This window comes from Ipomoea nil, unplaced genomic scaffold, assembly GCF_001879475.1.
Source record: "Ipomoea nil cultivar Tokyo-kokei standard unplaced genomic scaffold, Asagao_1.1 scaffold0782, whole genome shotgun sequence".
Classification (NCBI taxonomy): domain Eukaryota; kingdom Viridiplantae; phylum Streptophyta; class Magnoliopsida; order Solanales; family Convolvulaceae; genus Ipomoea; species Ipomoea nil.
The window spans coordinates 199693-212500 of record NW_017617210.1 but is presented as its reverse complement, the minus strand read 5'-3'; positions in this window follow the sequence as shown (position 1 = coordinate 212500).

Sequence of the window (12808 nt, the reverse complement as noted above, 5' to 3'; positions counted from 1 at the left end):
TTAGATGAGTTGAAAGAGTTGTGTTTGGCTTTATGAAAGGTCAAGGGTTTGATTCCTTATTAATCTTTTTGAGTTTCAACTGCTTCTTTATGGTTTATAATCACTGTTGCTGTTTTCAACTTTCATATGGTTTGTTGCTGTTTTTGAATTTCAAATATATATATATATATATATATATATATATATATATATATATATATATATATATATATATTAATAATTAGATGTGTAATTTATAATGTATTTTCTATTTGAATTATTTTATCAAATTAATTACTGTTAACAATTGCCCTAATCGTTGAGTTATGTAAATTACTAATTACTAACTATGGATTATCCCTAGTTAATTACCAATTTGCCGTATGTTGAAATGGTTGCTTATTGCCGTATGTTGAAAAATATATTTTTGATCAAGTTTCAAATTAAGTAGTTCTACAACGATTTCAAAATATGAGAGAGCGTAAATGAGTATTATCGCGTAGTTGATCATAAACCTTGTATTGTAATTTATAATGTATTTTGTATTTTAACAATCTTATTGTATTTGAACTTTGTATTTCAAATAATTTATCAAAAAGTCTCTTAATATGTTTTTTTTTTCAAGTTCATATAATTTGTATTGAAATTGATATATATGAATATAAAAAAGATAAAACAAAATGCAGAGTTTTTCATTACTTACAAACACTTATAATGTGTTCTGCCAATACTTCAGAACTGCGCATAACACAAACAACACGTTTGGTTCACGGAATGAATTTTGAGGTAATAGGAATGCTATTCCATAAGGAATGGAATATGTAAGGAATAGAATACGAATTGTATTATATTAGTCTGCTGGGGTGGTGGTGCTGGTGGTGGCGACGGCGGCGATGATGGTGAGGGTGGTGGTGGCGGCGGCGGCGGCAGTTATGGCGGTGGTGGGTGGTGGTGGCAGCGGTAGTGGTGGTAGTGATGTTGGTGGCGATGGTGGGGCCGGTGGTGGTGCTGGTGGTGGCGGTGGCTGTGGGGGGTGGGGGGGGGGGGGGGGGCGCTAAAATAGGAAATAGAAACTTTAGGCTATTCCTGAGAACTCAGGAATAACCTAATACTAGGGTCCCCCCTATGAATCTCTATTCCCCTTGCAAGGGGAATAGATCATTTCCGGGAACAATGTTCCTAGGAATACATGTGGTTACCAAACGGAGGAATAGGCCTATTACTGGGAATGCTATGCCATTCCAGGCCTATTCCGTGAACCAAACATCCCAAAATACACTACATATTAAATTAGTGTTTATGCTAAATAAAAAAAAAAGTGTAGTTCATAAGACTGTATTAAACAAAGTGAACTTAAAGGATAAAATTCCCACTTTTCTTAGGTTAACTAATTAACAGAAATTGATTAGTTTTCTTTTGAAAGCCAAATGAATCATATTGCATTAGCCACCACGGGCTCAATAAAAGAAGGAGGTATATCCCTCCATAGTGATCCTCCTGCTACTGCAGTTACATGTTTAGATAAGGAGTGCGCCACGTGATTGGCCTCCCTATTAATGAAACAAACAAGAATTCCAGGCAAAGCATTAATCAAACGAATACAAGTCAAAAGAGTGAAACCAAAATAATTGCGAAACGAACTAGCATAATTAAGACCCGAAACCAAAACTGATGAGTCCGTGTAAATTCTGCCACCTGAGTACCCATTATTCTTCAACCAAGAGAAGACTTCACACATCGCCATTGCTTCCGCTAGGAGGGATCATACGGACACGGCAAAGGACCATTTGCCGCCGCCACAAAGGAGGAGTCTTCATTCAAAACCACAAAACCATATGTCGCCGTACGTTGTGAGCCGTGGAAGCCAGCGTCCACGTAGCAATGGAATGTTGCTGCTGCACGGGGGGGGGGGGGGGGGGGGGGGGGGAGGGCTGAGCAGAATCTACCGCGGTGAGCCTACTGCATGCACCAATCCACCGCTGTTCACAATCCATCCAAGATGTCCAGGACGCCGCATGCCGCCTAAGGAGCAAATGTGGTGCTGGCAAGCCACCCTCCCACACTGCCGAGTTCCTTGCGGCCCAAAGAGCATGGAGTAAACCACATATTTGACCTTGCATATCACGAGTAAAACCTGTTGCACCACCAAGCCACTCCTCCGTCCACTGCAAGAAACTCCTGTTGGCAAAAGAGGGGATTTGAATTTGAGACATATGCCAAACATTGGCAGCATATGGGCACGAACAAAAAATATGCATAACACACTCCTCATATAAACCACATAACGGACAAATATTTATTAGGTCCACCCTCATATTTATCAAGTTATCAAGCGAGGGATATATATATTCAAGAGGGCTCTCCATAGGAACACCTTCCACTTGGGGGGAACCTGCAACTTCCAGACATTATTCCACATAGAAGAAGGCTGTGAATTTATAAAACCCAACCTCATATAACCATCCTTAACCGAGTAGCATCCCCTTAAATCCCCTTTCCAGTACCACATATCATCATAATCCATACTTACAGGCAGTTGCGATATAAGCATTGCATCTCGAGAATTAAAGATATGATGTAAATAATCACCATTCCAACTACCCGTGTGGGCATCAATCAGATCTGAGACTAACATTGACTGGCCATTATTCACCTGTTCAGATTCAACATAAGGGTTTTGATCATCCGGTAGCCAAGGGATTGTCCAGACTAGTGTAGATCTACCATTTCCAATTCTGCGCCTGCAACCGGACTTTAACAAATCCTGACTGGCCATAATGCTCCTCCACACGTAACTAGGATTACCACCCAAAACAGCCTCATAAAAAGAAGTAGTCGGAAAGTACCTTGCCTTAAAAACACGAGCCATTAAGGAGTTGGGATTAGTAAGCAACCGCCATCCTTGCTTGCCCAACAGGGCCAGATTAAACTCATGCAAACGCTTGAAACCCATTCCTCCAAACTGCTTGGGTTTACACATCCTATCCCAAGCCAACCAATGAATGCTACTATCATCACCACTTCGCCCCCACCAGTACATGTTCATTAGTCTTTCCAAAGAAGCACATAAGGAAGTCGGGAGCAGGAAAATACTCATAGTATAAGTCGGCATGGCCTGTGCTACACTCTTCAAAAGAACCTCCTTACCTGCCTTGGACAGTAATCTTTTGTTCCACGATCCAAACCTCTGCCTCAACTTTTGCTCAACATAAGCAAAAACCGCCCTCCTGTTCCTGCCAATAACAGAAGGCAACCCCAGGTATTTCCCAAAATCATCAGCTTGTGTAACCGCCAAGGTCCCCGAAACGAGTTCTCGTGCCCCTTCGTGTGTATTACGGCTAAAAGAGACACTGGACTTATGAAAGTTCACCGCCTGGCCAGAGAAAGACTCATAGACACTCAGACACTTCTTCACCTCCAATGTTTCGTGCAGATTGGCTTTAAAGAAGAGCAGGCTGTCATCTGCAAAGAAACAAATGCGAAATGGGTGGTGCCCCCCGGGCCACCCTGCATCCATGAATAAGACCTTTAGCCTGAGAATCCTGCAAAAGCAAAGATAGCCCTTCTGCACAAATGATAAACAAGTAAGGTGACAAGGGGTCACCCTGCCGTAATCCCCTTGTAGGCACAATCTCCTCCGTAGGCCTACCATTTACCAGAACTCTATACCGTACCGTTTGGACACACATCATAACCAACTGAACCCATTTTGCATCAAAACCCAGACCCATTAACATGTCCCTCACAAAAGACCACTCCATCCTATCATACGCCTTGACCATATCAAGCTTTAAAGCGGCCCACCCCACCAAAGACCACTTTCCCTACCAAGAATTGTTCTTCATTTTCCCACTCAAGAGAACTAGTCAAGTTTCCACCTTTCCTCTTTACCAAGCTTATGAAGGGTAAGACATAACTATCTATAATTTTTATTTAAGGTTTTTCCTTCGTATTATCTAAGTTCTATTTCTTGTGTGTTTGGGTTTTCACATGAATACTGCAAAAGGACGAACATATTTAAGTTGTGACTCTTTGTGTAAGGCAGAATCAGACAATGAAAATCTATCATAAGTACAGACTCCTGAATTCTTAAATAGTTCGAGATTGTTGGGTCTTCCTAATCATTCATTGACATTAAAGGTCGGTGCACCTGTTATGTTATTGCGGAACATAGTCCACTCGATCTCTTGGTATTTGTAACGGGACGCGTCTCATCTTCACAAGATTGGCAGATCACATTGTCAAAGCAAGAATAGTTAATACGACACATGAAGGAACCAAAGTTCTTATCCCCCCGATTGTCTCTCACTCCTTCTGATATGAGATTGCCCTTCAAGTTCCAGCGTAAACAATTCCCGTTGATGCTTGCATATGCCATGACTATCAACAAAAGTCAATGTCAAACACGAACTCACGTTGAGTTATTGCTAAAAAACTGGTCTTTAATCACAGACAATTGTACATGACTTTCTCCCGAGTCAACCATCCTGATATCCTGAAGGTGTTAGCTCTAGATGAGGATGGACAAGATTGTGTTGCGACTACCAATTTCGCCTACAAAGAGGTTTTCAATAATGTGTAAATACAATCGTTGATATTAATTTTTTTTTTTCAAAATGACAAAATTGCTATATACCTAGACAAAAATATATCCTCTATGCAAATGAATTAGTATAACAATTGATTACTATAACTAAGTTGCTAGAGAACGCGCAACTTTGTCTAATTTATAAAAATTTTAAACAATGATATATAAAATCTTTAAAGTTACAGCATCGCATGCGTACACGGTACATCTATACATTAACTACTAATTTGAGCAATTATTTGCTCGAATTCAATCAATGGTAGCATCAACAAACATAAACGATCCAGACCATATCTTCAATTGCACTATATAATATTTGATGTTATAATTTAAATAATTGTATAACGACCCAAATATTTTTAATATATTATAACAAATCCATTCCGTGCATCGCACGGGTGAAAATACTAGTTTATGAAAATACTAAACAATGATAAATAAAATCTTCAAAGTTATAGCATCACATGCGTACATCTAGACATTAGCTATTAATTTGAGCAATTATTTGCACAAATTCAAACAATGATAACATCAAAATACATAAACGATCCGAACCATATCTTTAATTGCATTATATAATATTTGATATTCTAATTTAAATAATTATATATCGATTCAAATATTCTTAATATATTACAACAAATCCATTCCGTGCATCGCACGGGTGAAAATACTAGTAAACTTAAATTTTAACATGATGAGAGGGAGGAAATTTCAGCAAGTAATTCCGCCTTTACACATCACTAACCATCACCATGAGTACCTTATGGAATTACAACCTTTATTATATAAATTAGTGTTAGAAAATAATTATTTCTAGCACCATGCACATACATCTACCATATATTTTATTATATTCTTCAATAGGAATAATTTTGATTTCATTTAAATTTTACGGAGTAATTGGTAATGATTAATTAGTCATTTTTAATACGGAGTATATATATAAATATATATATATATATATATATATATATATATATATATATATATATATATATATGTAATTAATTCGAAATAACAGTTTATTACTTTTAGTTTTAAACTAATAAGTTTATTTGAAAAAAAAGAAATAATTCAGGTAATATATATGAATATTTTTAATATTTTATGTTTTAATATAAATGATAAATTTATTATTTTTATTATGTATACATTATTTAATATTATAATTATATTTTGAAAGTTTTCAATAAGATAGTATACTCACATCTAGTGTGGCGGGGATAGGTTTTGAAAACGTCCACACACTGTCAGCGCGCCTAACGCACTATCAGGCGTATGCACTGCACGCGCCCGTGTGGTCATTAGCTGTGCGCGAAACGCGCACAGCCTCAAGTCCCTCAACCTTTTTCTCTGACTTTATTACAGTTCCAAGAACCCTCATTTGTAGATGAACCAATTTCTTCTCCCTCTTACCTTCTTTTTCCAATTTGTCAGCTAATAGTGTGTCAAAGTCCCCCAAAGCTTCACTAATAAGGGTGCTCTAAGGACGTGTTGGGTCATGGGTGATTGTGTGATTGATGTAGCTATCCAGCCCCAACCTACCCCAACCTATTGCCATTAATAATGCAATTTTGTTGTGAATATATAAAATTTACCTTTTTACTTGTACATGAAAAAGAAAATGCAAAATAGGATCATACCATTTATATAGATGTAAATTATATTTTGATGTCTAGATATTTATTTAGATTCATCCCCTATAATAATGTGGCTATGTTCTACGTGTGACATTTGATGATTGTAAGGATTTTTAAAATAGTGTCCATTTCAGGTTCAAATTGTATAATAAAGCTCGCTTTGCATAATGTAAGTTAGTTATCAATAATTTTAGTACAATTATAATTCGAAGTTCGAAAAAAAAAAAGACAAAATTCAATACATAGAGTTGTTCAATTTACTTTATATCCTAATTTTTTTTAAAAAATTTATTGAGGAAACGACGTCAATGTTTTCAAAACACTGACATCGTATCCTAATTTTATCTAAAAAATTTTAATCAAGATGCAATGTCGAATTTTTTAAAAAACTGACGCCATTTAATTTTTTTAAAAAAAATTAATTAAACTTTTTAAACAAGATACAACGTCGGTTATATTAAAAAATCAACATCATATCTTAATTTTTTTAACTGAAGATACAACGTTGGATTTTTAAAAAACTGACTTCGGTATACTTTTTTTTTAAATAATAATAAATAATATGTACGACATCGATTTTTTGAAAAATCGATGTGGTATGTTATATGGATTTTTATTTATTTATTGAGGATTGGGCGTCAATTTTTTCAAAACCAACATCGTATCTTAAACAACTGACGTCGGATCATTTACAAAAAAAAAAAAAATAGATTTTTTAACAAAGATAAAACGGTGTTTATAGAAAACCGATGTCGTATCTTAAAATTTTTTAATGAAGATATGGCGTTGGTTTTTTTGAAAAACTTGTGTCGCGCCGTATGTTATACAATTTTTTTTTATTTTTTTTTAAAATTTATTGAGGATACGACTTCGGTTTAAAAAAAAAAAAAAAAAAAAGTCATCGTCTGCCACTCCACCGCCGCCGCCACCACCACCACCTTCCTTCTTCATTGTGAGTTTTTAAAATTTTGTTGAAGTATTACTTTAATTTGTGAATTTTTGTGATTTGAAAATAATAATTTTAATTTATTTTGAATTATGTTTTAAAATTTGTGTGAATTGTTATAAATATTTTTAAATTATTTCGAATTATTTGTTTATAATAGTTGGTAATATTTGTGTTTTTTGAAATTATTGTGTATTAAAATATTATGATGAATTTTACTTTTTGGAATCATATTAAATTATATTTTGAAATATTTTTTTTAATTTAAAAAATAGATACCACATCAGTTTTTCTAAAAAACTGACACCGTATCTATTTTTAAAATTTTAAATAAAGAGATACAACTTTTTTTTTTTCTTTTGAAAAATCGACGCCGTATCGTTTTTATTTTTTTTAAAAAATGATACCACGTCGATTTTTTAAAAAAGCAAACGTGGTATCTCTCTTATCTTTTTAATTTAACTATACAACGTTTTTTTTTTTTTTTAAATCGATGCCGTATCTCCTGATTAAAATTAAAAAATAGATATGACGTCGGTTTTTTGCTAAAAATTAATGTTGTATGCATTTTCTTTAAAATTTAAAAATAATATATGACGTTAGTTTTACCGTATCATTTATTTATTATGTCAATCAGAACTACGCTAGAAAATAACTGACATCGTATACTCAAAATAACCGATGTTAAAAGGATTTTTTGTGGTAGTTCTTGGTAGAGCAAGTATGAATTTAAAATATGTTTACCATTGGTGGGGTGGAATGAGAGTAGTTCGTGAAATTATAAGAATTAGTTAGTAGATATAACCAACTCCAACTCAATTGACTCATACCTGTCCCTAACGATTCATATTATACGATATTGAAAGAATCAATAATGAACACAAGTTGAATACCACAATGTGAAGTGTGTGTGTGTATATATATATATATATATATATATATATATATATATATATATATATATAAAGGGTAGAATCAAATGAGAACAAAGTTTTTTTGTAAAATGTAAGGACTGATTTCAGTCGTTCATTAGTGAGTTGAGGGTTTTAGTAAAAAAAAAAATACGGGATCAATTTTATAATTACTGAAAATTTTTAAGAGCGAGGTTTATTTTATAATTATTAAAACTTGAACATTAGTTATTTTAAAATTTTATGGTTTCCATGAGAGAACTAGGAACGGATCAGAGCCTTCATATGAAAATATCATCATAAACAATAATACAGAAAGTTATGTTGTAATTTTGGCCATAGTTTACTTTGTAAAAGATTTGGTTTTATGTAAGTGTTGTAATAACTTGACTTGTATTCTTTTATTTATTTATTTATTTTTGTTAGAGTACGAGGTGTCTTGAGCAAACTCTAAGTGAATGAGGCACCTTTAAGTCTGTGTCATACTCAGACTAATCCACGTTTGCACCGGATCAACCCAATTAAGGGGCAAAGTGTTGGCCAGGTTCGTTTTTTCATACGAGAGGGGATTTAAACTCCCAACCTCTCTTAATGGATGATGAGAGTATACGGCCACTCACGCCGACCAATCCAGTTTAACTTGTATTCTTTTGTTGATCATCAATAAAATGCAAGTTTTCTAGGTGTGTATAACACTTGAAATCCTCCTTGTGTTAAGGAGAAGAGTGGAGTAGGAAATTTTTAAACCGTTATATAAAAAAATCATTTTGTATCTTCCTTACTTTTACTTTCATTGTCGATTTAACCAAATCATACATGCACAATTTTTTATACGTAGCAAATCAGTTGAACAAGCTACAAACTTACTATGGTAAATATAAGATTTCCAGTGTCTTACAAAACATGCATGTTCATGGATTCATGGCAGCAGATTAGCAGGCAAAGCAAAGAGAGGAAAGAGGCAAAGGAAAGGGAATGTTTATTTTTTAGTAGTTTCTAAATTGTTACACAGAGAATGCAATGCTTATATAAAACCAATAGAAGGTTCTAGTAACTACTCTCAACAGATTGGCTGACATATTTTCTCTACTTCTTTTACACCTCATAAACTGGAGCGTAGATATCAGCAAGCCCCGGCTTAGAATGAAATAACCGAAAAGTAGATACTTACAGTGGCTTGGTGACGCCATCAACAAGTTGATTGGCAGTGGGAACATAAATAAGTTTGAGTAAACCTTTCTGAACCTTGTCCTTAACGAGATGGCAGTCAATCTGAATATGTTTAGTCCTCTCGTGGAAAACATGGTTCTTAGATATAACAATTGTTGATTTACTATCACAAAACAAAGTGGTCAGCTTAGAAGAGGTAACCTGCAAATCAGATAGTAGGTATTGCAGCCACTGCAATTCACAAACAGTAATAGCAAGAGCCCTATATTCTGCTTTTGAACTTGACCTTGCAACTGTGGTTTGCTTCTTGAATCTCTGAACCTTCTTGGGTGGCAACTCATTTAGAACCCAAGTGTGATTAGACTCTAGTGCTTGAATTTCAGCCTGCATAGCTTTTCTACAACAATGATCTTTGACAGCTTGATTATAGGTCCTAGGCTCATAAATATAAGAAATAGCCACAGAAAAAGCCTTATGTGTGGAGCATAAGCTTTGATATGAAAGAACATTATATTATTTAAGGAATGAGGGGAAGTTCTTCTAACTGTGCCAACATCACACTAATAATCATGCAGCTTGGCTGGTAATTGTCTCTGTTAGGAATACCTTCTGAGACCTTGGTTTAATGAGAAATCTTCTGCAACATCAGCAACAGGTAAAACTAGTCCTGGTGGATTGGCAGTATGCTCTATTGAAAAAGGAAAGACAGACTCATAAAACTTTACATCCCTGGAAATGAAAACTTGACCAGTATTGAGGTCATATAATCTGTAGCATTTGATTCTTGTGGCCAATCCAATAAAAACACACATCCTAGCTCTGGGAGCCATTTTATTTATGTTATGAGCTAATGTTGATGCAAAGCACGAGCATCCAAAAACTTTCAAATTAGCATACTCAGGTGTTGTACTATGTAGTAACTGAAAAGGAGTATTATTACCAATGAGAGGAAATGGCACTCTATTGATAAGAGAGACATTGTGTAGTACACGTTCTCCCCAAAAATTCATTGGCGAATGAGCATGTAATTTTATTGCCCTAGCTACATTTAGAAATATGTTGATGTTTCCTCTCAACCAAACCATTTTGCTGAGGCGTATCAACACATAGTTTTTTATGCAAAATTCCTTTACAGCTGTAAAAATATGGCATATGGAACTCTTTATCACTTCTAATTGTTTTGATACAAACATTGAATTGAGTTTGGACATAAGCACAGAAATCTTGCAGGAGATTCCTGGCATGTGATTTATGAGACATTAAATGCAACCATGTGTATCTACTATAATTATAAACTATATATTGTAAGAAAATAATAATCTCCACATAAAGATGCAGTAGTAAAGTGGCCCAAATGTGTGAACAAGCTCAAAACAGCACGATGAAGATGTAATACTTATGAGAAATGAATTCCTCTTTTGCTTAGCATAATGGCAAGTGTCACAAACAAAACTTTTATTGCTAGGCAAATCAATGCTAATGCAGTCAATATGCTGCAACTTATTGACAAGGAAGATGTCCATGTCCTAATCTATAATGTCACAATTGAGAATACGCAGAATTGCAGCTAGAAGGAAACATATCATTTTCCAAACCAGGAACACCAGTCTTCAGCAAATGTGGACTTTGAATATAGTAAACGCCAATTGACTCCTTAGTTATGCCAATCATCTTGCATCCATTCTTCTATGGGATAAAACAATAATCATCTAGAACAATTAAGCAACAACTTGAATCTTTTGTTAGCTTACTTGTTGAGATAAGATTGAGGCCAAAAGATGAAACATTCAAGACATCCTTAAGCAACATAGAGGCATAAAGTTTTATGTCACCAACGTGGTCAACAACCAAACTACTTCCACTTGGTAATTTAATAGTAGCATCATCAATTGGCCTGTAAGAATCACAATAATGCAAACTACTGGCAATATGATCAGTGGCTCTAGTGTCAATTATCCAAGTGAAAGACAAGGAATTATTCACAACTCCATTAACGAAAACAACAAAAACAAACTTGCCTTCATCTGTAATATTCCGCAGAGGTAAAAACTTTGATTGTAAGCCAGATTGTGTGGAGTTGTTGCTAGCTAGAGTGCAAGCTGTGACAGCAGTTGTAGTGGAACTTCCTTAGTCAGATATTGAACCAGTGGATTGAGTGGCATTTAGCATAGTTTGACTTTGAAGATAAGGCATCTAATTCTTCAACTGATCAGCAATGACGCCAAATTTATTAACCTCTCCCTAATAAGAATTTTTAGAACTTTAGCCTTGATTTTGTCCTAAAACCTATTGAAATTGCTTGCCTCCTGCCTTATAACCTGGTGGATAACCATGTTTCTCATAGCATCTGTCAATAGTGTGTCCAGATTTTCTACAGTATGTATATGAGGCTTCCTATTACTTTGATTAGACTTGAATTTTCTTCTGTTGTTATTACTGTTAGTACGAACATTGGCCACACAAACAACATTATTTCCAACATTTGTCTCCATATTGTCAGTAGAATTCATCATGAGAGAGTGATAAATGTCAAAGATACCTCTTTATAAGGGTCAATTTCGGGTTGTTCTATGCTTAATTGCTTTGTGCTTGATTTATGAGGAAAATGCTATAAAGTCTTGTTATTGTGTTGCAAGGCCCTATGATGTGTGCACTTTACTTTTTTGAAGGATTTTTGGACAAAAGATTGACATATGGCCATGAATTGGACCAATCTTGGAAGAGTGTAGCGGAGGAAACATCAGAATACCTACCATGAGCGTGACGGGTGTCGTTACACAAATCCAGCCCCTACCACGACCCGGATCACGATTGTGGATGGGCACCTGGGCGCGATAAGTGGCTCTGGCTACGATCGTGAGACGGGCGTGGTAGGGGACGCGCGAATGATTGAAACCCAGGAAAATGCACTTTAAAAGGAGAAATTCAGTTGGAGAAAGGAGGACTTTTGTTCATTTGTTAGATATTCCATCTTAGATTTTTTTAGTCATCTCAAAATACTCTCAATTTCTAGAGAGAGAAACTGTTCTAGGTTGAAGAGTATTGACAACACTTCTTGATCTTGGAGCAATTTCTCTTCGCTTGTTGATTGGATTCTACCTTTGGATTGAATTGAAGTTTGTAATCTTTCATTTTCTATCTTCCAATTTCATCTTCATCTCAATGCTTTACTTCAATTCATCGTGTTTTCAATCTAGAACCATGAGTGGCTAAAATCTCTAGGGATTGGATTGTGATTCCATTGCAATGTGCTAGTGTGACTATGAATTGATGAATTGGAATTGTGTTTGTGAATATTGCTTGATTTCATGTTGGAAGTGAAAAGATTGATTTGTATCTTTGGAGTTAGGGTCCAATTCCTTAGATAATCTAGGATCTATTGTCCTTGACAAGAGATTCCTAGTTTGATAAAGCCTTAATTCCACTTGCAATTCTAGCCTTAGATCCAAGAGGACATAGTCCGGAATGAGATGTAGACAAGGTGTTTAATGAAATACTCATAGGTGTAATGTTGACACTTGGGTGGTTCATTACTCTATATGATAGGCCATACGGACCTAAAATGGCTATG